The sequence below is a fragment of the Mus musculus genome, chromosome 6 (genome assembly GCF_000001635.26).
Source record: "Mus musculus strain C57BL/6J chromosome 6, GRCm38.p6 C57BL/6J".
Lineage (NCBI taxonomy): Eukaryota > Metazoa > Chordata > Mammalia > Rodentia > Muridae > Mus > Mus musculus.
The window spans coordinates 66984253-67010896 of record NC_000072.6 but is presented as its reverse complement, the minus strand read 5'-3'; the positions used below and the strand labels follow the sequence as shown (position 1 = coordinate 67010896).

General features: G+C 45.5%; 1 protein-coding gene and 1 long non-coding RNA gene across 8 annotated transcripts in view; one reads left to right on the top strand and one right to left on the bottom strand.

Moving 5' to 3' along the window:
• Gng12 (guanine nucleotide binding protein (G protein), gamma 12) overlaps positions 1-26644 on the bottom strand; it is a 124965-nt gene that overhangs the window by 10465 nt on the left and 87856 nt on the right. The window lies entirely within an intron of this gene.
• Positions 1910-26580, top strand: Gm36816. Its single transcript, XR_869154.3, has 4 exons — positions 1910-1940; positions 19629-19984; positions 20800-20893; positions 26277-26580. It is a non-coding gene; the product is annotated as a predicted gene, 36816 (long non-coding RNA).

Below are 26644 nucleotides of genomic sequence, written 5' to 3'. Positions count from 1 at the left end.
TGTAACAAAAGAGCAAGCCTCCATTTACTCCAGCTCTCTGCATCTTCTATAAAGGAGGCACAAGAAGACCTGCCTCCTAGGGCTGTGAGAGATGGGACACATACACACAGTGTGTGCTCAAAGCAGCAAACACAGAGACGCTAAGTGCTGGGCTCAGCCCCATGTTCTTAGTGTGAACCACAATTAATGCGCTGCTGGAGAATTACGAGGTTATGTGATCAGGTAGCAATCACTTTTTAATACAGCTTAAGAGGGGTGAAGTGCAGAGCAGGCTATTACAGCCTTTCAGCCTCATGAGCACTTACGGTTCATATCAGAGCCTGAAGGCTAATGGTTAGACTGGGTCCCACGAGCACTGTACAGTGTGTTTTAGTATCAAATTGACTATCACCCTTTGGAAAAAGAGAGATTTCAGCTGGCTAAGGTGCATGCCTTTAATCCCAGCTCTCAGGAGGCAGAGGTAGGTAGACACTCAAAGCCAGTCAAGGATACACAGTGAGACTGTCTCAAAAAAACAAACAACAAATTTATGAATGAACAAATGAATAAAAATAAATAGAAAAACAGAGATTTCACTGTAGAAGGATGATGTCTAGAAAAACTGGAAAATCTTTTGCTAGATCTGATAGGTAGTTGCTTCTTTGACATCTGCTAGCTCTGACCCTGCTCTGTGTGCCCTGGACATGCAGTTGCAGGGTAGCACACACTCGTTCTTGCTCTTCCCAGCAAAGGTCTTGTGTAGGATTTGCTGTTTAAGCCTCAACTTTCTCATGGTAAGAAATGGAGATAACACTACTTCCCTATTTAAAGGACTGTTAAAAGTATCAGATAAAATTAGCCTGTGTGTAGGTATAATTTAGTGCTGGGATACATGCTTACTGTAATTGAGGCCCTGGATTCAGTCACTGCCACTGGGAAAAGCATGTAGATTAATAAATATAAGTAATTCTTTTGAGAGTGCTTAGCATTTGTACGCTTATCTGCGTGGTGTGCACCATACTCTTTAGTTCCTACTATAGTTCCAGGTACTTGGCAGAGGTCTGCCCTCTTCCTGGCATATGTCACTGATCTGTAGGACCAGGGAGCAATAAACAATATGTCCCAACATTCACGGGAGGGATTGTGTTCCCCACCCCAACTTCATACACGCCAGAGTAGGACTATATCTGAAGAGGTAACTGAGTTAAAATGAGGTCACGTGAGTAGGCCCTTACTGTCATAAGACAGTGGGCTTATAAGAAAGGGAGATTTGGAGAGTCTTGCCCAACACCCGCAAGGGCCCACACGGGACTCCCCACGGGACCCTAAGACCTCTGGTGAGTGGACCACAGTGCCTGCCCCAATCCAATCGCACGGAACTTGAGACTGCGGTACATAGGGAAGCAGGCTACCCGGGCCTGATCTGGGGCACAAGTCCCTTCCGCTCGACTCGAGACTCGAGCCCCGGGCTACCTTGCCAGCAGAGTCTTGCCCAACACCCGCAAGGGTCCACACGGGACTCCCCACGGGACCCTAAGACCTCTGGTGAGTGGATCACAGTGCCTGCCCCAATCCAATCGCGCGGAACTCGAGACTGCGGTACATAGGGAAGAGGGCTACCCGGGCCTGATCTGGGGCACAAGTCCCTTCCGCTCGACTCGAGACTCGAGCCCCGGGCTACCTTGCCAGCAGAGTCTTGCCCAACACCCGCAAGGGCCCACACGGGACTCCCCACGGGACCCTAAGACCTCTGGTGAGTGGACCACAGTGCCTGCCCCAATCCAATCGCGCGGAACTTGAGACTGCTGTACATAGGGAAGCAGGCTACCCGGGCCTGATCTGGGGCACAAGTCCCTTCCGCTCGACTCGTGACTCGAGCCCCGGGCTACCTTGCCAGCAGAGTCTTGCCCAACACCCGCAAGGGTCCACACGGGACTCCCCACGGGACCCTAAGACATCTGGTGAGTGGATCACAGTGCCTCCCCCAATCCAATCGCGCAGAACTCGAGACTGCGGTACATAGGGAAGCAGGCTACCCGGGCCTGATCTGGGGCAAAAGTCCCTTCCGCTCGACTCGAGACTCGAGCCCCGGGCTACCTTGCCAGCAGAGTCTTGCCCAACACCCGCAAGGGTCCACACGGGACTCCCCACGGGACCCTAAGACCTCTGGTGAGTGGACCACAGTGCCTGCCCCAATCCAATCGCGCGGAACTTGAGACTGCGGTACATAGGGAAGCAGGCTACCCGGGCCTGATCTGGGGCACAAGTCCCTTCCGCTCGACTCGAGACTCGAGCCCCGGGCTACCTCGCCAGCAGAGTCTTGCCCAACACCCGCAAGGGTCCACACGGGACTCCCCACGGGACCCTAAGACCTCTGGTGAGTGGACCACAGTGCCTGCCCCAATCCAATCGCGCGGAACTTGAGACTGCGGTACATAGGGAAGCAGGCTACCCGGGCCTGATCTGGGGCACAAGTCCCTTCCGCTCGACTCGTGACTCGAGCCCCGGGCTACCTTGCCAGCAGAGTCTTGCCCAACACCCGCAAGGGCCCACACGGGACTCCCCACGGGACCCTAAGACCTCTGGTGAGTGGACCACAGTGCCTGCCCCAATCCAATCGCGCAGAACTTGAGACTGCGGTACATAGGGAAGCAGGCTACCCGGGCCTGATCTGGGGCACAAGTCCCTTCCGCTCGACTCGTGACTCGAGCCCCGGGCTACCTTGCCAGCAGAGTCTTGCCCAACACCCGCAAGGGTCCACACGGGACTCCCCACGGGACCCTAAGACCTCTGGTGAGTGGATCACAGTGCCTCCCCCAATCCAATCGCGCGGAACTCGAGACTGCGGTACATAGGGAAGCAGGCTACCCGGGCCTGATCTGGGGCACAAGTCCCTTCCGCTCGACTCGAGACTCGAGCCCCGGGCTACCTTGCCAGCAGAGTCTTGCCCAACACCCGCAAGGGCCCACACGGGACTCCCCACGGGACCCTAAGACCTCTGGTGAGTGTACCACAGTGCCTGCCCCAATCCAATCGCACGGAACTTGAGACTGCGGTACATAGGGAAGCAGGCTACCCGGGCCTGATCTGGGGCACAAGTCCCTTCCGCTCTACTCGAGACTCGAGCCCCGGGCTACCTTGCCAGCAGAGTCTTGCCCAACACCCGCAAGGGTCCACACGGGACTCCCCACGGGACCCTAAGACCTCTGGTGAGTGGATCACAGTGCCTGCCCCAATCCAATCGCGCAGAACTTGAGACTGCGGTACATAGGGAAGCAGGCTACCCGGGCCTGATCTGGGGCACAAGTCCCTTCCGCTCGACTCGAGACTCGAGCCCCGGGCTACCTTGCCAGCAGAGTCTTGCCCAACACCCGCAAGGGCCCACACGGGACTCCCCACGGGACCCTAAGACCTCTGGTGAGTGGACCACAGTGCCTGCCCCAATCCAATCACGCGGAACTTGAGACTGCGGTACATAGGGAAGCAGGCTACCCGGGCCTGATCTGGGGCACAAGTCCCTTCCGCTCGACTCGTGACTCGAGCCCCGGGCTACCTTGCCAGCAGAGTCTTGCCCAACACCCGCAAGGGTCCACACGGGACTCCCCACGGGACCCTAAGACCTCTGGTGAGTGGACCACAGTGCCTGCCCCAATCCAATCACGCGGAACTTGAGACTGCGGTACATAGGGAAGCAGGCTACCCGGGCCTGATCTGGGGCACAAGTCCCTTCCGCTCGACTCGAGACTCGAGCCCCGGGCTACCTTGCCAGCAGAGTCTTGCCCAACACCCGCAAGGGTCCACACGGGACTCCCCACGGGACCCTAAGACCTCTGGTGAGTGGATCACAGTGCCTGCCCCAATCCAATCGCGCAGAACTTGAGACTGCGGTACATAGGGAAGCAGGCTACCCGGGCCTGATCTGGGGCACAAGTCCCTTCCGCTCGACTCGAGACTCGAGCCCCGGGCTACCTTGCCAGCAGAGTCTTGCCCAACACCCGCAAGGGTCCACACGGGACTCCCCACGGGACCCTAAGACCTCTGGTGAGTGGACCACAGTGCCTGCCCCAATCCAATCGCGCGGAACTTGAGACTGCGGTACATAGGGAAGCAGACTACCCGGGCCTGATCTGGGGCACAAGTCCCTTCCGCTCGACTCGAGACTCGAGCCCCGGGCTACCTTGACAGCAGAGTCTTGCCCAACACCCGCAAGGGCCCACACGGGACTCCCCACGGGACCCTAAGACCTCTGGTGAGTGGAACACAGCGCCTACCCCAATCCAATCGCGTGGAACTTGAGACTGCGGTACATAGGGAAGCAGGCTACCCGGGCTTGATCTGGGGCACAAACCCCTTCCACTCCACTCGAGCCCCGGCTACCTTGCCAGCTGAGTCGCCTGACACCCGCAAGGGCCCACACAGGATTCCACACGTGATCCTAAGACCTCTAGTGAGTGGAACACAACTTCTGCCAGGAGTCTGGTTCGAACACCAGATATCTGGGTACCTGCCTTGCAAGAAGAGAGCTTGCCTGCAGAGAATACTCTGCCCACTGAAACTAAGGAGAGTGCTACCCTCCAGGTCTGCTCATAGAGGCTAACAGAGTCACCTGAAGAACAAGCTCTTAACAGTGACAACTAAAACAGCTAGCTTCAGAGATTACCAGATGGCGAAAGGCAAACGTAAGAATCCTACTAACAGAAATCAAGACCACTCACCATCATCAGAACGCAGCACTCCCACCCCACCTAGTCCTGGGCACCCCAACACAACCGAAAATCTAGACCCAGATTTAAAAACATTTCTCATGATGATGATAGAGGACATCAAGAAGGACTTTCATAAGTCACTTAAAGATTTACAGGAGAGCACTGCTAAAGAGTTACAGGCTCTTAAAGAAAAGCAGGAAAACACAGCCAAACAGGTGATGGAAATGAACAAAACCATACTAGAACTAAAAGGGGAAGTAGACACAATAAAGAAAACCCAAAGCGAGGCAACGCTGGAGATAGAAACCCTAGGAAAGAGATCTGGAACCATAGATGCGAGCATCAGCAACAGAATACAAGAAATGGAAGAGAGAATCTCAGGTGCAGAAGATTCCATAGAGATCATCGACACAACAGTCAAAGAAAATACAAAATGCAAAAGGGTCCTAACTCAAAACATCCAGGTAATCGAGGACACAATGAGAAGACCAAACCTACGGATAATAGGAATTGATGAGAATGAAGATTTTCAACTTAAAGGGCCAGCTAATATCTTCAACAAAATAATAGAAGAAAACTTCCCAAACATAAAAAAAGAGATGCCCATGATCATACAAGAAGCATACAGAACTCCAAATAGACTGGACCAGAAAAGAAATTCCTCCCGACACATAATAATCAGAACAACAAATGCACTAAATAAAGATAGAATATTAAAAGCAGTAAGGGAGAAAGGTCAAGTAACATATAAAGGAAGGCCTATTAGAATTACACCAGACTTTTCACCAGAGACTATGAAAGCCAGAAGAGCCTGGACAGATGTTATACAGACACTAAGAGAACACAAATGCCAGCCCAGGCTACTATACCCGGCCAAACTCTCAATTACCATAGATGGAGAAACCAAAGTATTCCACGACAAAACCAAGTTCACACAATATCTTTCCACGAATCCAGCCCTTCAAAGGATAATAACAGAAAAGAAGCAATACAAGGACGGAAATCACGCCCTAGAACAACCAAGAAAGTAATCATTCAACAAACCAAAAAGAAGACAGCCACAAGAACAGAATGCCAACTCTAACAACAAAAATAAAAGGGAGCAACAATTACTTTTCCTTAATATCTCTTAATATCAATGGACTCAATTCCCCAATAAAAAGACATAGACTAACAGACTGGCTACACAAACAGGACCCAACATTCTGCTGCTTACAGGAAACCCATCTCAGGGAAAAAGACAGACACTACCTCAGAGTGAAAGGCTGGAAAACAATTTTCCAAGCAAATGGACTGAAGAAACAAGCTGGAGTAGCCATTTTAATATCGGATAAAATCGACTTCCAACCCAAAGTTATCAAAAAAGACAAGGAGGGACACTTCATACTCATCAAAGGTAAAATCCTCCAAGAGGAACTCTCAATTCTGAATATCTATGCACCAAATGCCAGGGCAGCCACATTCATTAGAGACACTTTAGTAAAGCTCAAAGCATACATTGCACCTCACACAATAATAGTGGGAGACTTCAACACACCACTTTCTTCAAAGGACAGATCGTGGAAACAGAAACTAAACAGGGACACAGTGAAACTAACAGAAGTTATGAAACAAATGGACCTGACAGATATCTACAGAACATTTTATCCTAAAACAAAAGGATATACCTTCTTCTCAGCACCTCACGGGACCTTCTCCAAAATTGACCATATAATTGGTCACAAAACAGGCCTCAATAGATACAAAAATATTGAAATTGTCCCATGTATCCTATCAGACCACCATGGCCTAAGACTGATCTTCAATAACAACATAAATAATGGAAAGCCAACATTCACGTGGAAACTGAATAACACTCTTCTCAATGATACCTTGGTCAAGGAAGGAATAAAGAAAGAAATTAAAGACTTTTTAGAGTTTAATGAAAATGAAGCCACAACGTACCCAAACCTATGGGACACAATGAAAGCATTTCTAAGAGGGAAACTCATAGCGCTGAGTGCCTCCAAGAAGAAACGGGAGACAGCACATACTAGCAGCTTGACAACACATCTAAAAGCCCTAGAAAAAAAGGAAGCAAATTCACCCAAGAGGAGTAGACGGCAGGAAATAATCAAACTCAGGGGTGAAATCAACCAAGTGGAAACAAGAAGAACTATTCAAAGAATTAACCAAACGAGGAGTTGGTTCTTTGAGAAAATCAACAAGATAGATAAACCCTTAGCTAGACTCACTAAAGGGCACAGGGACAAAATCCTAATTAACAAAATCAGAAATGAAAAGGGAGACATAACAACAGATCCTGAAGAAATCCAAAACACCATCAGATCCTTCTACAAAAGGCTATACTCAACAAAACTGGAAAACCTGGACGAAATGGACAAATTTCTGGACAGATACCAGGTACCAAAGTTGAATCAGGATCAAGTTGACCATCTAAACAGTCCCATATCACCTAAAGAAATAGAAGCAGTTATTAATAGTCTCCCAACCAAAAAAAGCCCAGGACCAGATGGGTTTAGTGCAGAGTTCTATCAGACCTTCAAAGAAGATCTAATTCCAATTCTGCACAAACTATTTCACAAAATAGAAGTAGAAGGTACTCTACCCAACTCATTTTATGAAGCCACTATTACTCTGATACCTAAACCACAGAAAGATCCAACAAAGATAGAGAACTTCAGACCAATTTCTCTTATGAATATCGATGCAAAAATCCTCAATAAAATTCTCGCTAACCGAATCCAAGAACACATTAAAGCAATCATCCATCCTGACCAAGTAGGTTTTATTCCAGGGATGCAGGGATGGTTTAATATACGAAAATCCATCAATGTAATCCATTATATAAACAAACTCAAAGACAAAAACCACATGATCATCTCGTTAGATGCAGAAAAAGCATTTGACAAGATCCAACACCCATTCATGATAAAAGTTTTGGAAAGATCAGGAATTCAAGGCCCATACCTAAACATGATAAAAGCAATCTACAGCAAACCAGTAGCCAACATCAAAGTAAATGGAGAGAAGCTGGAAGCAATCCCACTAAAATCAGGGACTAGACAAGGCTGCCCACTTTCTCCCTACCTTTTCAACATAGTACTTGAAGTATTAGCCAGAGCAATTCGACAACAAAAGGAGATCAAGGGGATACAAATTGGAAAAGAGGAAGTCAAAATATCACTTTTTGCAGATGATATGATAGTATATATAAGTGACCCTAAAAATTCTACCAGAGAACTCCTAAACCTGATAAACAGCTTCGGTGAAGTAGCTGGATATAAAATAAACTCAAACAAGTCAATGGCCTTTCTCTATACAAAGAATAAACAGGCTGAGAAAGAAATTAGGGAAACAACACCCTTCTCAATAGTCACAAATAATATAAAATATCTTGGCGTGACTCTAACTAAGGAGGTGAAAGATCTGTATGATAAAAACTTCAAATCTCTGAAGAAAGAAATTAAAGAAGATCTCAGAAGATGGAAAGATCTCCCATGCTCATGGATTGGCAGGATCAACATTGTAAAAATGGCTATCTTGCCAAAAGCAATCTACAGATTCAATGCAATCCCCATCAAAATTCCAACTCAATTCTTCAACGAATTGGAAGGAGCAATTTGCAAATTTGTCTGGAATAACAAAAAACCTAGGATAGCAAAAAGTCTTCTCAAGGATAAAAGAACTTCTGGCGGAATCACCATGCCAGACCTAAAGCTTTACTACAGAGCAATTGTAATAAAAACTGCATGGTACTGGTATAGAGACAGACAAGTAGACCAATGGAATAGAATTGAAGATCCAGAAATGAACCCACACACCTATGGTCACTTGATCTTCGACAAGGGAGCTAAAACCATCCAGTGGAAGAAAGACAGCATTTTCAACAATTGGTGCTGGCACAACTGGTTGTTATCGTGTAGAAGAATGCGAATCGATCCATACTTATCTCCTTGTACTAAGGTCAAATCTAAGTGGATCAAGGAACTTCACATAAAACCAGAGACACTGAAACTTATAGAGGAGAAAGTGGGGAAAAGCCTTGAAGATATGGGCACAGGGGAAAAATTCCTGAACAGAACAGCAATGGCTTGTGCTGTAAGATCGAGAATCGACAAATGGGACCTAATGAAACTCCAAAGTTTCTGCAAGGCAAAAGACACCGTCAATAAGACAAAAAGACCACCAACAGATTGGGAAAGGATCTTTACCTATCCTAAATCAGATAGGGGACTAATATCCAACATATATAAAGAACTCAAGAAGGTGGACTTCAGAAAATCAAATAACCCCATTAAAAAATGGGGCTCAGAACTGAACAAAGAATTCTCACCTGAGGAATACCGAATGGCAGAGAAGCACTTGAAAAAATGTTCAACATCCTTAATCATCAGGGAAATGCAAATCAAAACAACCCTGAGATTCCACCTCACACCAGTCAGAATGGCTAAGATCAAAAATTCAGGTGACAGCAGATGCTGGCGAGGATGTGGAGAAAGAGGAACACTCCTCCATTGTTGGTGGGAGTGCAGGCTTGTACAACCACTCTGGAAATCAGTCTGGCGGTTCCTCAGAAAACTGGACATAGTACTACCGGAGGATCCAGCAATACCTCTCCTGGGCATATATCCAGAAGATGCCCCAACAGGTAAGAAGGACACATGCTCCACTATGTTCATAGCAGCCTTATTTATAATAGCCAGAAGCTGGAAAGAACCTAGATGCCCCTCAACAGAGGAATGGATACAGAAAATGTGGTACATCTACACAATGGAGTACTACTCAGCTATTAAAAAGAATGAATTTATGAAATTCCTAGCCAAATGGATGGACCTGGAGGGCATCATCCTGAGTGAGGTAACACATTCACAAAGAAACTCACACAATATGTATTCACTGATAAGTGGATATTAGCCCCAAACCTAGGATACCCAAGATATAAGATATAATTTGCTAAACACATGAAACTCAAGGAGAATGAAGACTGAAGTGTGGACACTATGCCCCTCCTTAGCTTTGGGAACAAAACACCCATGGAAGGAGTTACAGAGACGGAGTTTGGAGCTGAGATGAAAGGATGGACCATGTAGAGACTGCCATAGCCAGGGATCCACCCCATAATCAGCATCCAAACGCTGACACCATTGCATACACTAGCAAGATTTTATTGAAAGGACGCAGATGTAGCTGTCTCTTGTGAGACTATGCCGGGGCCCAGCAAACACAGAAGTGGATGCTCACAGTCAGCTAATGGATGGATCATAGGGCTCCCAATGGAGGAGCTAGAGAAAGTAGCCAAGGAGCTAAAGGGATCTGCAACCCTATAGGTGGAACAACATTATGAGCTAACCAGTACCCCGGAGCTCTTGACTCTAGCTGCATATATATCAAAAGATGGCCTAGTCGGCCATCACTGGAAAGAGAGGCCCATTGGACTTGCAAACTTTATATGCCCCAGTACAGGGGAATTCCAGGGCCAAAAAGGGGGAGTGGGTGGGCAGGGGAGTGGGGGTGGGTGGATATGGGGGACTTTTGGTATAGCATTGGAAATGTAAATGAGTTAAATACCTAATAAAAAATGGAAAAAAAAAAAAAAAACAAAAAAACCAAAAAAAAAAAAAAAAAAAAAGAAAGGGAGATTTGGGCCTAGAGGTTCACAAAGGGAGACAGACAAGTAGGCCAACACTTAGATCTCATATTTCTCATCTCCAGAAATGAGGGGAGAAAAAAAAAAACCAAAACCCTAAAACTGTTGTTGCTTAAGCCCTTGGCTTGTGGTAACTGGATAGTACACAGCAAATAGCAAATGGCAACACCTAGGTTCTCTTGCCACCAAAACAGTTCTCAAAGTATTTAGAAATTATCTGGCACATGGGAGTGACAGGGATTTTTGCAGACAAGAAGGGTGGAAGGCAGGCTGCTGTTTGAGGAGCTGGGGGTGTGGTATTCCAGAGTCTAGTCATCAATCACAGAGAGGCCACATATCATGGGGGTCTTCTGGTCCTGCACTGGACACTGAACCCTGGCTCAAGTTTGTATTGGTTTGGAGTCCTTTCTAGGTACTCTAGTGAGAGCCTGTTCTGCTTTTCAGTGATTGCACAGGTACCTCAGTCTATGTTAGGTTTAGTCTAGTTTAGCACTTCTGCTAAAACTGCAGGGTGCTTTCTGTTGGCTGTAACTGAAGCATGAATCACTCAGAATTATTAACCTGCTGTTAATAGTTTACAGATTAGCTCTGATTTCTATTACTGCCCTGCTATCATTGCTGACCACCTCAGACTCCTGGACTTCATGGAGGAAGAACCAAGTCTTAACACTCTTTTTCCCAGTGAGGTTATGGGTTGTGAGACCAAGGGAATCCAAGCCTGTGGCCCAGCTGCATGTGGTACCCAGCTCCTGTGGGCAGTCTGTAGAGAGGAAAAGGAGAAGCAATAAGGAAGTTCTGTAGAGGAATAGGAACACTCATTTTGTATGGAGAAGATGTACCACCTAGAGATCTCTAAGAGACATTTACATAGTTTAGAATCAATCAAACAGAAAAGATAACATCTCTCTCAAAGACTCCACAGGCTTCCTTGAGACAGACTTATCTGACATTTTTCTTTGGCTTATCTTTTTTTGTTTGTGTTTTTTTTTCAAGACAGGGTTTCTCTGTGTAGCTCTGGCTGTCCTAGAACTCACTCTGTAGACCAGTCTAGTCTGGCCTCAATCTGAAGAGATCTGCCTGCCTCTGTCTCTAAGTGGATTAAAGGTGTGTGCCACCAAGGTACACTTCCAAATAATAAAGATAAAGGCAGTAAGTTAAAATGGTTAATTCTGACAACTGCCAGCATTTGCTGAGTACTGCTTGTACCAGATGCACACATCATTGCATTTAATTTTCTTAGCAATGTCAGGAGCCCTGACCCTTTATTACTTCTTTTGCAAATGGTACACAGATTTTTTAAATACATAAGTATGTAAGTAAGTAAGTAAGTAAGTAAATCAATAAATGCCTGAGGTCGCACATAGTGGGACTACAGTTCAGGCTATGTGACTCTTAAGATGTTATTATATACATCACCCTGTGAAGTTTGCCCTGAATAGCAGAATCCAGGATGGAGCTGGCAGAAAAGAATGGCATGCACCCGCTAGCCTCACTGAATAAAAGGTGGTCCCCATTCAGGGGCTCATTTTCACAGTTGGCCCCTCAAGCAGTATGAGCTGAAGTGTGGAGTGGAGGGAATTTGCAAGAAGCCGGGGAGGGGTTAAAGAGAACAGGACAACTGCCCCAGACCCTAGGTGGGGCTACTGTAAGGACACAGATGATTGCAACATTCCATGTGCCCTGAGATGCTGGGAAGGAGCCAGGAGAATTAGCCAATCTCCATAATAAATCCAATGGGCAGGAGCTGTTGGCCCTGGCAGCCAGAGAAGTCCTTACTTTACTGGGTATCTAAGAACACCTGAGGCACTTGCTTCAGAAAGCTGGTTCCAGAGGTCTGCAACTAGGCCCAGATAAACAGCTTAAACGCTTCTGTGGAAGACTTTCCTGAAATACCAGTAGTGATGGCCAGCCTCTGCCTCTGGCTCCTGCCCATCTTTATTTCTGCCTTTAATTAAAATGGGCCTATTTAGAAGAATGCTACTTTCTGTCCATGAATGACTTTTCAAAGCTCTGACTAAGCCCTGAATGATTCTCTTTTTGATGACAGTAGCCTACAGGGTTGACTTCCTTTAGCATGAGAACGTTCTATTAGTGGACATTTTTCTTTGTTACAAAAGTTCAAGTTGGTTTCCATGACAGGCACTTCCTTCTGTAAAGTGCTACAATGCTAGACAGTCTGCACTTGCCACGCACAGGCATGCTTCTACCTGGTGCTCCTTGGTTTCAGTGCAGGTAGTCTCAGGACCACCTTGGGGTACTGGTGTAGCAGAGCCAACAAGGGATTTTACAGGTAAAACCCAATGAAGCCACACAGCCTGCCCATTCGCCTGTCCTGAACACTGTAGACTTTTTCCTCAGCCTGACTTTTATCTCCTCAGATCAAGATCTGTCTGACAGAGATGTGAGCTACTTGCTGTCTTATTTTTTTTTAAAGGGCCACATGAAAAGAAAGATGGAAAAAAGATATTACGAGCAATGCTTGTAGCTTAATGTAACGCATATAAGGCTATTGAGATGGTTTACATTTGGGGCGCTGCATCACTGAAACACTGAATCTTAATTGGACCAGTGACATTTGAGTGCTCAATAGTGACAGTGACAGCACCATATCAGCTTCAGCAGTGGCTGTTTCAGTGCACAGAGGGATCTCAGACGAGGGTACTGTCAAGCCTCTCAAGTACAACTCTGACAAACTCCATTTTCATTTTCCCCAATTCTTGGCTTCTGGTTTAGCTGAATCTAGGCTCTGAGCACCTCAAGCCAGAGCTACTGTATCATCCCTGAAGCAACACCCTTGTCCCCAACCTTCCAGTCTCATCTGGCCTGACCAGCCCAGTCCAGCCCTAACTTATAGCTCTGAAAGGCCGACTTGAACAAGATGCAGGGGTTTCCCAGGGTGCCCCTGGCAAAGTCCAAAGGGTTTGCATTCAAGGCCCTCTCACAGTTCTGCATCATAATAAAACTCAACCACAAAAGAAGCTTGTTTCTATATAGTGTGCATCAAATGCCAGGTACCAGGTGAGACACAGCACTTGGTGCACAGTCCTAAGTCCTCAAAATAACCTGAGGGAGGCTCCATTTTATTTCTAGTTTCATACATGACATCAGCCATGTGTCAAGCACCAGGCATCCAAAAAGCTGCTAGGATAAAGTTTGAGTTCAGATAAACTGATTCTAGGGTTCAGGCCTGGAATTTTTTTATTGGTACACAGAAACAGTGTCAGGGTGTAACATTCATGTCCCTGACTTTGTATTGTGTTTTTAAGTCTTGGGCCTTCACTCAAGCTCTCTGCCAGCTTCTTGGCTCTATTTAAATTTCCTCTAGCTTTAGGTCCCTGTTTACATTGCTATCCTCTTCAGGAAAAGCTTCAGTGACTACTTTTGCTTGAAGTGACTAATCCCCTTTATTACTTAATTCCTGCTCTATGCCTATAGCTCAGGGGCTAAAGGATTCCTGAAGGGCCTGACCATGCATGGAAAGGGTAGGCAGGGCAAGCTGTGCATGCATATTTGCTACCCAATGCATATTGTTACCTAACTGGTTTTACACAAGCATTGTAATATAGTGACTACATGTCTTCATTACCATGTGCCAATCACTGTAACTAGTACTCAGCGCTCTGTGCAAATACATGTTTATTTAGTATCCCTAGAGGTTGGATTTATCATGCTCATAGAACTCAGGAAGGTTACAGAATTCTCAAGATCACAAAGCTAGAGATTTTAGTTCATATTTCTTCAACATCAAATCCATGTCCTGATCTTCTTGTTCTACCTTCCCTCTCATAGTGACTAATGCAGAGGAAGAGACTTCCATAAATACCTGGGTTAGAGTAAGACATACAGCAAAGCAACTACGTATTAGGTAGTGTGAAACCACCATTGGGGGATGCTTGTATACCTGATGCTTGTTAGAAACAGGATACACTTTGCTGGTCTTTCCCACAGGTATTCAGTGAAACTGTCTGTTCTAAGCCAATGAATACCTACTGGTATGCTTCCCTGCACAGATTTTAGGAATTCCTGGCTTTCCCACGTATTTGATTAGGACAAATATGTTCACTCTGTGAACCCTCACCTCCAGTATGAGAGTTTCCAAGAACCATGCTACTGTGTACCCATGTGAGGTATCTAAACAAGTTTTCAGTTTGAGGGAAGTCCAAGAGGTGTCCTATGACCTATAGCAGTGCAGTTCTTGGCCCCTGCTTTAATGGTGGGCCATGCTCCATTCATCTGTCCAGACAAATTTTTATAGTTAACACTGGGAACAATGCTTATGATCAAGTTTTACCTGAAACCTAGTTCAGCAAGAAACTATTGGCTCAGAAAATATTTGTTTATGTCTGCATGGCTGGTTTAAGATAACTAAATGGCTCATGTGTTTATTCAAGAATGAATGAATGAATGAATGTTAAAAAGTGGTAATGTGGGGAGAGAGGAAGGCTTCAGTTAATGTATGTTGACATGAGCTATGTCAAGGACCCCAATGCCTCAGATCAGTGGGAGTGGCAAAGGCTTCCTCTGGTCCAAATGGGAGTGGTGTATGTAGAAACTATCAACCACAGCTTCCTTCTCCAGGATGACTGAAGCCTGAGACTGCTAAATCTACCTCCTTTGTTTCAGCTGTATACAATAAACCCACCTCCTAGATTTTGATGCATAAAATAGGTTCAGGCCTGTGCAGGCGATGTCTTCCTTTAGAATGAGCACAGCCTACCAGGTCACAGCTTTTCTGTACTGTGTCTTTCTGTCCTTTCTTCATTCTCATGTCACCCCAGTCAGGTCAATCTCTGAAGCTAGATTTTTCTATGTTAGGGACCATGTTGAGGGCTTTATGTCATGTTTTTATTTACTCTACAACACCCCTAAAAAAGAAATTACTGTTATTTCATTAATTAGCGTCTTTGCTAGGAGTATAAGCAGTAAGCACCAATGGTACCCGAGTGGTCTACTGTGGAGAGCCGTGCCGTGAGCATTCGTCGCCATTATAAGATGGCGCTGGCTTCCACTGCACCTAACTAGTAAACAAGCCTTATGCGCAAGTGCAAGAGTAAATTCACGCCCTGTCACTGCCCATCTCGGGGCGTAGTAATGGGGTGATGGGCGAGAAACTAATCAGGTGCTGTCACGCCACATCAGGTGCTGAAACGTCATGCTGCGGGCTATATAAGCAGCGCCATTTTCCGGGTTCGGGGTCTTCCTTATGTTGAAGCAATAAAAGCTTTGCCGTAGAAGGATCCGGTTGTCTGAGTGAATCCTTGCTGGCGAGATACTAGCTTGGGCGAGAGTCTACAATAAAACACAGCTATCCTGGGCCCTGGGAGCCGGCTCAGTGGGTAACAGTGCTTGCTCTACAGCATGAGGAATGCAGCGGTTTGAATCAGAATGGCTTCCATCAACTCCTCAGAATACTTGGCTTTTGGTGGAACAGTTGGGGAAAGGTTAGGGAATGTGGCCTCAGTGGAGGAGCTGAGTCTCTTAGGGGTGGTTGGCTGTGAGGTTTCAGGCACCCACCCTATTCTCTGTTAGCTCTCTCTGCCTTTTGCTCTAGGATCAAGATGTAAGTAAACTCTTGGCTGCTCTTGTACCACAACCGTGCTCCACCATCATGAGCTCCACTCTAACTGTCTGAAATGATAAGCCAAATTAAACATTTTCTTTTATAAGTTGCCTTGGCCACAGTATTTTGTTACAGCAATAGAGAAATAGCTAAGACAAGGACTTAAGTCCAAGTCCCTATAACCCAGGTTTAAAAAAAAAATCTGCATATTGAATGTGTGCACTTTCACCATTTGTCAGGTGGATCTCAAGAGCTTTTTGATCAGCCATCCTGGCTGAACTTGTAAACTTCTGGTTCAGTAAGCGATCCTATTTCAAGATATTAAAGCAAAGAGTGGCTTCCACTGTGTACACAAAAGAATGCACACATCCCCTTAGACTACTACAGTAGATACATGCTACTAATAATGGCGTGAATTCCAAATGGCATAAAGAGAAATTCTCCCTGCTCCATGTAGTGGTGCTCTTATACATCTGTGAGAGGAAGGGTCCACAAAGGGTAACAGCTACACTGAAGGTGTTCGCTGGTACAGTGGCTCTCAGCCTGTGCTCTGCATACCTGCAGCAGCAACCTCAAGAACATCTGTGAATTTCTTAGAACATTAATTCTCAGATTCCAACCCAGACATACTGAATCAGAACTGGGGTGGACCCTGTCAATGAGTGTCCTAGAAGCACCCCTGCCCTAAGTACTCAAGATGAGGGTCTGGAGAGATAGCTCGGTGGTTAAGAGCTCAGACTGGTCTCTTGGTTCAGTTCTCATCACCAACCTGGGAGGAAGAGAGAGAAAGGCTCACAAACCCTTATAACCCTAGCTCCAGGGCAACTGACACCTTCTGAACTTTGCAGGCACCTGTACTCATATGTGCACACAGCCACATACATACATATACACACAATTACAAATAAGGATAAATATAAAGGCAGTTAAGTCCCTAGTTCATTCTTAAGCCTCTCAAGTTAAGGAAATACTTGCTGCCCTGGACAAGTGCAAACCAGAGCTCTCAAACAGCAGGAAGATCTGGCTATGGAATAAACAAACAGCTGTTTTATTTAAACAAACTTGATCATATTCCTGATGTTATTCTAGAATAAAGCCTAGCTTCAGATGCACAGCTGTGCAAGGCCTACACAAAGCTTGAAAGGTGGCAAGGACTTGAGAGAAGTCTGATTAAGGAAGGGTGCAGAATCGCTCATTTGCTCAGGCTGGGGATTTGATTTAAAGACCTGTGCTAGAGATCTGTTACTATTTCTATACCTGAATTCAGAAACTTTTCTTTGTATCCACCTGACAAATTGAGTGCTATTCCTATCAGCCTTCCCTAGGGACCTAGGAGCTTGTCCTTCCGTTACCTCCCTGGCTCAGCAAAGCCAAGGTTGTTTTCTAAGCAGACTTCCTATCTACCCTAGATGTTGTCTACAATGCAGCTAGTTATTTTACTCATTTTTTGCCATGACAATGCAAAAGAAATAAAATTAGGAATCTATTCTTAAGACCTAGCATCTGGTTCACATGAAGCAAAGGGCATGCCTTCTACCATGGCTAACCATGCAGGAGCTTGGCTTTCAAGAGAGCATCCAAACACCCCCAAATACCCAAAAGAGTGGAAATGTAGCAATAAGACTCTGCTGTATCCATTTTGGATTATAGGGGACATGAAGCCACTGCTTTGCTTTGAAGGAACAAGATAAATGGTTAACAAGGAACAGCCTTCCAGGGAGGGCCAGAGAAGACTATGTAGTTCAGTGACACTGACACAACTACCAGCTGGCACTGAGCATGGCTAATAGTCATATGGGCTGGATTGGTAGCTTATGCTTCCACCAGGGTGAACCCGGGGAAGAATGTAAGTGGGACAATGAATGCCGGAAGGCAGCAGTTAGGAACCTGGAGAAATGAGTGGCCATTGAGGGCTCAGGCAGGCTCAACGTGTAGGTGACTGAAATGAATCAATCCTCGAAGGACCCGGCACTCAAGGTATTGATGAAGAGGGGAATGGATTTCAAAACAGTTACTGGCAAGAGGAGTAGAGCACAGCCTAGAGTGAATTTCTTAGAGAAATGGGGCCACCAAAGGTTTCTGGCACAAGTGATAGGCCTCAGGGAGCTGATGGGGAAAGGGTCAGGCAAGCTCCGACAGGGAGACAAGTGAGCGCCAGAGAAGTCCAGGCAGATTGTTTTCAAGGAAAGTTTAGGCGAAGCTGATGTGATAAGGTTTGGCAGTCAAATGAGACTAGGTTCATATCTCAGCCCTGTCATCCAGTGCAGAATGGTGTAAGGAAATTTAATCTTCAAGAACTCCCGGATTTTCTGTAAAACAAGATGAGGAGATTGCTACCTCACAGGACATAATGATCAACCAAAACCACACAGAAAATAGCGCGCACGAGAAAATCACACAGTGTTATCTACATCTCTACCGTCATTGTGATCAACGTCACCGTCAGCAGTCAGTGCTTCAAACAAACGAATGCGACTGTGCAAAGGGTTGGATGCAGAGGATTAAAAAATGAGTAAGATTCCATTCTTGTCATTGAGCCAGGAGGCTCTGACAGAGCCAGAGCCACATCTGACTTCCAGGCACTTCAGAGGAAAATACTAGAGTTCACCCGGGCCCCTAAGTCTTTAGCCCAGGGTCAAAGCAGGACATCTTCAGAGGAGTTGAAAAGGGCAACAGTGTCACCAAAGCCAGGGGGAAGAGGGCATGCTTCCAGAAGGCAGCTAAGCCCATGGAAGGATCTGTAGTTAAAAACATACCCAGGAAGCACATAAGAGAAAGACATTCCAAAATGTTCCTCCTGCCAGTGACAGGAATTCTAGGAGGATTTCATGTTATTCATGCACAGATGCAGTTGTGAGGTTTTGTTTCGGACAATGGAATATGCTGTGATAGTACCTATGCTGGCTAACTATTGTCCTCAGGGTGTACACAACTGCTTGGTATGGCTAGTCTCAAAGGGCAGCTGACTCTGGGATCCCTTCTCTTCCTTCCATGAGGCTAGAGCTACAGGCAGGCGACCATTTGCACCCAGCATTTACATAGGTTCTAAGCCCACATCTTTTTCTTTGTCTGGAAAGTGCTTTAATCACTGGCCATCTTCCAGCCACAGATAATGATTTTTTTTTTTAAATTTGTTGTTTTTTAAAGATTTATTTTTATTGATTTTGGTTATATATAGGTATGTGTATGTCTGCATATAGGTACATGCATGTGAGTGTAGGTGCCCTTGGAGGCCAGAGTCATTGAGGTTCTCCTGGAATATGCATTGGATCCCCTTGAAACTGGAGTTATGGACAGTGGTGAACTGCCTAATGTGGGTTTTAGGAACTCAATCAGGTCCTGTGGAAGAACAGAATGTTCTTAACCACTAAGCCATCTCTCCAGTCCCAGTTAAGGAGCGTCAGTACATGTAATACACACAAATATCTTAAATATAATGAGCAAAGCCCACCAGGGGCAAATGAGAGCAGGCTGTCTTGTTGGGTTTATATCTACAGTTCAAGTTCTGCTATAACGAGAGTAGAAGTCCATTAAGTTAGGATTGGCCCTGTGTTATCTGCTGGCTGTTAACAATTAAGTTGTACTTTTGTGTATGCTGAAAAATTTAAAGGATAGAAAGTTAAAACTATGATTCTAAGCACTCATAAAACATTACATGTTAACTATTTATTATCAGGTGAGATGTGTCAAGAATGGCAGATGCACATCATGATGATCTCATTTTCTTTTCCAGATCACGACCCAGGGTACACGCAAGTGTCCACGATGCAAAGAACTGCCTTCTAAGGAAGCACAGGCGAAATGACAATCTATGATCTCAGTGCTCTGCCCACTTCGCACAGTGCTCAGTTCTGGGTCACACACACAGGTGCATCATTTTGTATTAACTGCCATAAAAAGTGAAATGCCCAACGCCATGGTTTAGAAGTCTAGAACACGCTAAACCTGGGAGAAGAGGATGTTTTATTTTTATGTAGCCTCCATTTCACCTTCTCCCGAGGAACCTACAAGCAAGCAGCATGTATTCATTTTGCTTTCAAACATGCTAGACTCGAGGAACAGAACCGTCTGGAACTCCTGCAGTGACCAGTAAGATAAAGTTCCTACATTTGCCCCTGTGGGTAAGGTACCTGTGCTGAGCTTCATAGAGCCTAAGTGTTCATGTTCAAAGGGTAGGAGGCTGAAAATGCAAGGAGTTCCCAAGCTCACGTCTTCTAGTTCAGACTTGGTGTTTCTATGATTAGAACTCTAAGTCTCGAGGCAAAGTCATCAACTTGGCCAACAACTTCTTTATAAAAAAGTTGAGGGGAAACAGAACCAGGACTGCAGGTTTGACCGGTCCATCCAGCAGTAACATCAACACCTTCTGAGCTGTTTAGTCACCAAATTTCATACACATTTTAGCATGTCTTCAATTCGTTTCAAAGATTGCTAAGGAATACTCATTAATTCAAAGGTATATAGATTATCTTCAGATAAAGTACAGAACTTAAAAATAAGATTGTTCAGACAAATTATTGCAAAGAATCACTTCAGACACCAGGAGAGGAGCTGGGGAGATGGCCCAGGACTCCTGCAAACACACATGAATATGTGCATACACACGTGCACATATTGGATAAAAGACATTAGGTGCTCAGTAGGCTACTATACACAATTTGCCTGGTAAATTTTATTCACTCAAATTAAAAAAAATTGCAAAATAAAATTTTCAAATAGAACGGAGTGGAAGATTCTTCTTTGTAAACTCTGGAAAAGAATTTCTATGGCTATTGTCAGCCCTGGATTTTCTAGGCCTGACCTATTTGAAGCACTGGAAATTACTTGGCATAGTAGCATGAAATGGCATCATGGATTTTTTTTTTAACAAATGCTGATATCTGCTTCATGTATCTTTCCTCTAGCCTAATCATGTATCTATCTGATGGTCTCCTGGAAGGATGGCGCCATACGCACATAGTTGCTTATGTCTTCTATGCACAACAAACACAAGTTCAGGTTGGTTTGATTTATTATGACATGTGGGTACCAAGAAGAAATTGTTCTGTAAGTCTTCTTCATAATTCAGGAAATAAAGAGTGTGGTGGTTTGAATAGGCTATGGCCCCCATAGACTCATATGTTTGAATGTTTGTCCCACAGAGAGTAGCACTATTAGGAGATGTGACCCTGTTGAAGTAGGTGTGGCCTTGAAGGAAGTGTGTTACTGCGGGGGCAGGCTTTGAGGTCTACTGTGCTCAAGTTACATCCAGTCTCAGTTTCCTTCTGCTGCCCAAGGATCAAGATGTAGCTCTCTTAGCTCCTCCAGCACCATGTCTGCCTGCACGCTGCCACTCTTCCTGCCGTGATAATGATGAACTTTAACCTCTGAAACTGTAAGCCAGCCACAATTTAACTTTTTCCTTTATAAGAGTTTAACCATGGTCATGGTGTCTCTTCCCAGCAATGAAACCCTAACTAAGCCAAAGAGGAACAGTGTTATCTTGAAATCAGGTACAGAGCAAGACCCAACACAGTTTAATGAACTGATCACAGAACGAGGCCCCCATAAACACAATCATGAAACACTTCAGAAGTATGCACTATAGGTAAGCGCCAAGAAGGCTTGCACTCAGAGTATAAAAAGGAGACTTCTCAAACCAGGAGGGTGTCTCATCGCCAAGGCTCTCCTCCAGTGAGTACTTTTACATACAGATCATCTACTGGACGAAGAGGGTAATAGAAACATTTAGCTCTGGTTCTAATCAGATCTCGTTAGAAACCACAAGTACAACGTTAAAACACAGCACTTTTACCTCACTTCTTATGTCCATTGAAAGAAATTCCATTTATCTCTAAAGTGCACCCACAGTGTTCATGTTCTTGACTTCTGCACCAGTGAGCCAGAGGTGATACTTACTCTGGGAAGCTGGATAGAATGCCATCAAGAGACTTTACAAAACAAAGCGCTTTCTTAAATATTGTCTATACTGGACAGGGCCAATTAATTACTAAAATTTATTTAAATTCTTCTTTTGGAGGCTTGTGGGAACATTTTGAATTTAACATGCAATTAATGCTAGACAACTTTTATTAAAGATAATTTTTAAAAACTCCAGATTCTTTAAAATTTATTTATTTTTGCCTGGAGACTATTTCCTAGCCTATCAAGGGCTTCCTTCTTAAATGTAAGGTATATTCGCAGTGCTTTCAGTAATTTCCTAGGGATAGTTATTAGAGGACTCTCTGTCCTCCGGCTTTGCTTGGCTTGGATATTGTTCCACGTGTTCCCTACGAGGATCGTCGGCATGATGTGTGGTCTTCATATGGCACCGCTATGAGGTGAAAGAGCCTTTAGTAATTGGGAGCATGCCTCCCTTGGAAGGGAATAATGTAGTTCCCGCAGACCCTGGCTACTTCCCTTGAAAGCAGGTTGTTATAAATCAGCAAGCCTGGCTTCCCATCTCCTCCTGTGATCTCTTTGCAAGTATTACTGCTGCTGTGATACCGTATGTCATGATGTTCTCACCTGCTGCCACACATGAAGACATAAAATATCCGGCTTCCAGGCTTCAGAACTGTGACCGAAATTAGCTTTTCTTTATAAAGTAGTACAGGATATTGTAACATGACAGAGAATCCACAACCAAGCCTCTAGGAATGTATTCATACTAGGCCTGCATTTTAGAGTCACTTGAGTAACTGCTACAATTTACTCAAATTCCAATCTCACCCTACACCACTAAACTGAGTGCCTGGGATAGGACCTGGCTCAGGTGCATTCTGGGAAAGCTGTATGTAATTCTGATGTGCACTCCTTTGAAAGCCATATGCCTAGAACAGTAGTTCTCATCCTTTCTAATGCTGCAATGTTGCTCATGCTGTGGTGACTCTCAGCCATAAAATTACTGCTTTATGGTTGTTTTTGTTGCTACTCCATAACTGTAATTTTTGCTACTGTTAGCAGTTGGGTTGTAAATATCTGTTTTTGATGGTCTTAGGTCACCTCTGTGAAATGGTCATTTGATCTCCACAGGCTTGTGACCCACAAGTTGAGAACCACTGGGTTAAGTGTTTATCACAGCAACAGAAAGCAATCTAGGACAGTATGTCTTCATGTTTCAAACAGAGCCTGCCTTGCTTCCTGTGTCTAAGCACAGCTGTTCGTGAAGACCTGGTCCAGTGCTGCTTTCTCATCCTGACTCAGCCCACCACTCCCAGGGGATGCTGAGGGGCCCCATCTGTCTTTGGGCTCACAGCTGTCTGCAAGCTCAGGCCATAACACGGATGATTCAGCACCATCTTTCTTTTACTACAGCTACCATTTCGGAAGTTGTGTTTCTGAGACCAGCTTCTTGTCTCCTCACATCCACAGATCAGCTGGCCTGTACTGGTACCATTTTCTTTCAGTGCTTCTGTCTCCATGTGCCAGCCAGCAACTGTACATTCAAATTTTGCTTAACATTTCTTTTTTTTTTGGGGGGGGGGAGGTGGCATCAACTTTGGCTTTCTTTGTTCTCTGAACTATGAGCCAACTGGGCTTGACCCAGAGATCTTGACAATGGCAAAGGTAAACCTGCTGCTCTTCTAGGAGTGGGATTAGAGTCTGGAACATCACCAGTTCCCTTTTCTCCCCATAGCCTGTCTGAGGGGACACTGAAACCACATAGGCAGGCCCATCTTCCTGAAACTCAGCACTGATGGTTATGTCAGCAGGTTGGTGGGAATATGAATTCCATTTTGATGGGTTATGCCAACCAGTTGATGGAGATGTGAATTTTACTTGCAGTCAAAACATTTGTATATTGTTATTTCAGATCAGGTATAGTCCCAATGAATGTGCGCCTCACTGACAGGGACACAAATCCAGAAGTTCACAGCAGCACTTGTTAAAGTAGGTTATAAATGAAACTGTCAAGCTGAGCACTGAATGAATTCCGTGTGCACAAAGAATATGGCAAAGAACAAGCTCAGACACCTGTAGTGACAGGGTTGGGTTATAAACAAGGATGAATGAGAGAAGCCAGCCACAAAGCATGAAAATGGAGTGTGCCCCATATGGTTCCAGCCAATGCAGAACAGAAACAGGTCAAACTGCTCTACGCTGTAAGAAGTCAGGACGCTGGGCAGTCATAAATGATGGTTCAAGGATCGGGACAGTGCTTACATCTGAAGGCCCCTGCAGTCAGGGTCAGGATCTCTGCATGCTGAACTGGGTGCAACAAGCTGCCTGCCCCTGGGCTACTTGCTTTTTTGGTGGATTCTCCAACACTAAATACCCCAAAAGCCCAGTGAAATGTGATGTGGGCCCTTTCTGGGGAGAAGCTCACAGCAGTCCACAGCAGGCACACACAGCATTCTTGATGTTCACAAGGGTCATTGCCCAAGGAAGAGAGAGAACATGTACTCTACTTCCAGCTCCTTAGGTGGTCCCCAAACTTTAACCCCATAACTTGTTCCTGCTTTTTGTTCTGTTTCTTTTCTTTTGTTTCTTTTTTTTTTTTTTTTTTTCCGAGACAGGGTTTCTCTGGGTAGCCCTGGCTGTCCTGGAACTCACTCTGTAGACCAGGCTGGCCTAGAACTCAGAAATCCGCCTGCCTCTGCCTCCCGAGTGCTGGGATTAAAGGCGTTCGCCACCATGCCGGGCTCTGTTTGTTTTCTTTAGACACCCCTTTGTCTTCCAATTCCGTCTCTGGGAAACCCATAGCTGCTTCTAGCTCACGCCACACCGCCTCTCCACCAAGCCTCTGTTCATCCCTCAGCTACAACACCCACTGTCCCCGCCCTTTCACAGCTCTCCAACAGGGACTGTATGATACCTTGACAGGCACCGAGGATTACAAAGAAACCTAAAGGGATCTCGTGCTCTCTGGAGGATACAGAACACGTCTTTCTACCTAGGAGGCTCTTTTTCATCCTTTGCTTTAGCCTGTGGTTATCTGTCCCTTCCTGTTGTGTACTGTCCTCTCACTTTAAGGACAGAGGGTTCTGGTGGCAGTGTGCTATCTTGCTTGTATGAACAAATGCATATGCAGCATCCATTTAAAATGCATCTAAATGAACGAGGAAAGAAAACTGGAATGCTAAAAACAAACAAAAGCCCACACCAAAATGCAAACAAAAAACAACAACACAGAACCCCTCGCTCGACCTGGTGTACAATAAAAATGAGGTGGGTTCCATATTCAGAAGCTGTTTTCTGCCCAAATGTTCACTATGATGGCCAATGAGAGGAATGACTGCAATGGCAAAGGAGAAGTCTGGTTACTGGACAGACAGCTGCACACAAGGTAGAAGTGAGGAATGTGTCCCGGCCACCATCCGCAAAAGAACCCAGCTGCTAGGAACACTCACTGTGCTGTCCCTCCCTGGGTGTCACCTTCTAGTTCTGACACTCGTCCCTCTCATTAGCATACCTCGGAAGTATGCAATTGCAAGGACATCAGCACAGGAGAAAACAGGCAAGCAGAGACCTGAGGGCTTGCCCAAGGTCCCTCAGAACAGAAGGTGCTGACTACCAACGAGGAATTTACTCTTCAATGTCTCAAATTCTGTGGGCAAGACATCAGTCCTGCATAGCTAGTGCGCTCAGAGGTGACTGGGGATGACAAATGCCCTCACTGTACTGCAGCATGGAGCGACCCCTTCCTTGACCTGGTTGAGACTGGGTGGTTATGGTGTTCCTTCATGAGCACCGGCAGCTCCTGCAGCTGCCCCCTCCCCCCACCCCCACCAAGGAAGAGGAGCAGGCAAGGCACACTGCCCACTTGAATGCTCCAGAGGCAGTCTGCGGCTCCAGCAGTGTGTGCTAGGCAGGACCAAAGTACCCAAAATGAATTCATGTTCTGTCTGAGCTCCTTCAGGGAAAACCTTACAGCAGCCAGGCTAGACCCAGCTTCTAGACATTACACTAGTTAGCCCCGGTTGTTTGAAGCCAGCTCAGGTATTTGCCTTTTCTTCGTTTTTAAAAATGAAGGCATTTTAAAAAATGAAACAAGAAATATGCTGCAAACCCCCACTATACTCATGTGAACCAAACAAAAAGCTACAATTCCTTCCTTCTAAGCTCACTCCAAAGGGCAGCCACTGTCTAGAATCTTTCCTCCACCACACCCTCAGCTGCCTTTTACAAACATACCATATGCATAGATAGGAGTTTTTAAACAAATGCGGTCTATTTGTATACAGTGCTACAAATTGCTGTTTCACATAGCAATACACACACCATGTGCAATCAGCCTTGCTACACAGGTGGCTAGCCTATTTTCCTGATTTTAATTTTGAGATATTTAAAGTCTTTACAAGAAGAGGGGAAAATGGGGAGGGGACGGGCAATGCAACAAAATACTGAGGGTCATTTTGGAAATTAGAAAATTCCTGTAGCTGATTATTTTTCTTCTCAGCTCATCCTGAGGAACACAGGACCGGTTTCACAAAACACAAGGGGGAAGATGAGCAGAACCCAACCACAGGCTAATCTGTCTGGAGAATGACTTCCACTGGCGGGCCAGGCAGGCCAGGAACCAGAGACCAGCATCCAGAAGCGATGCCTGAAGAATTCTAAGGCTCCACGGACAGTGTCCACTCGCCTTGGAGGAGCTGTTCCAGGGCAGGAGCAAGATTCCGGATGCTTCCAGTTCTGGAAGCCCAAGAGCCAGTGGTTTTGTAAACGCAGTTATACTGTTCAAACAGAGCTTTCCTTCCTGACTCACCAGTCTGTTCTTTGTAGCCTCTGCTGGGTCACCTATATCATGTGGCTAACCATGACAGC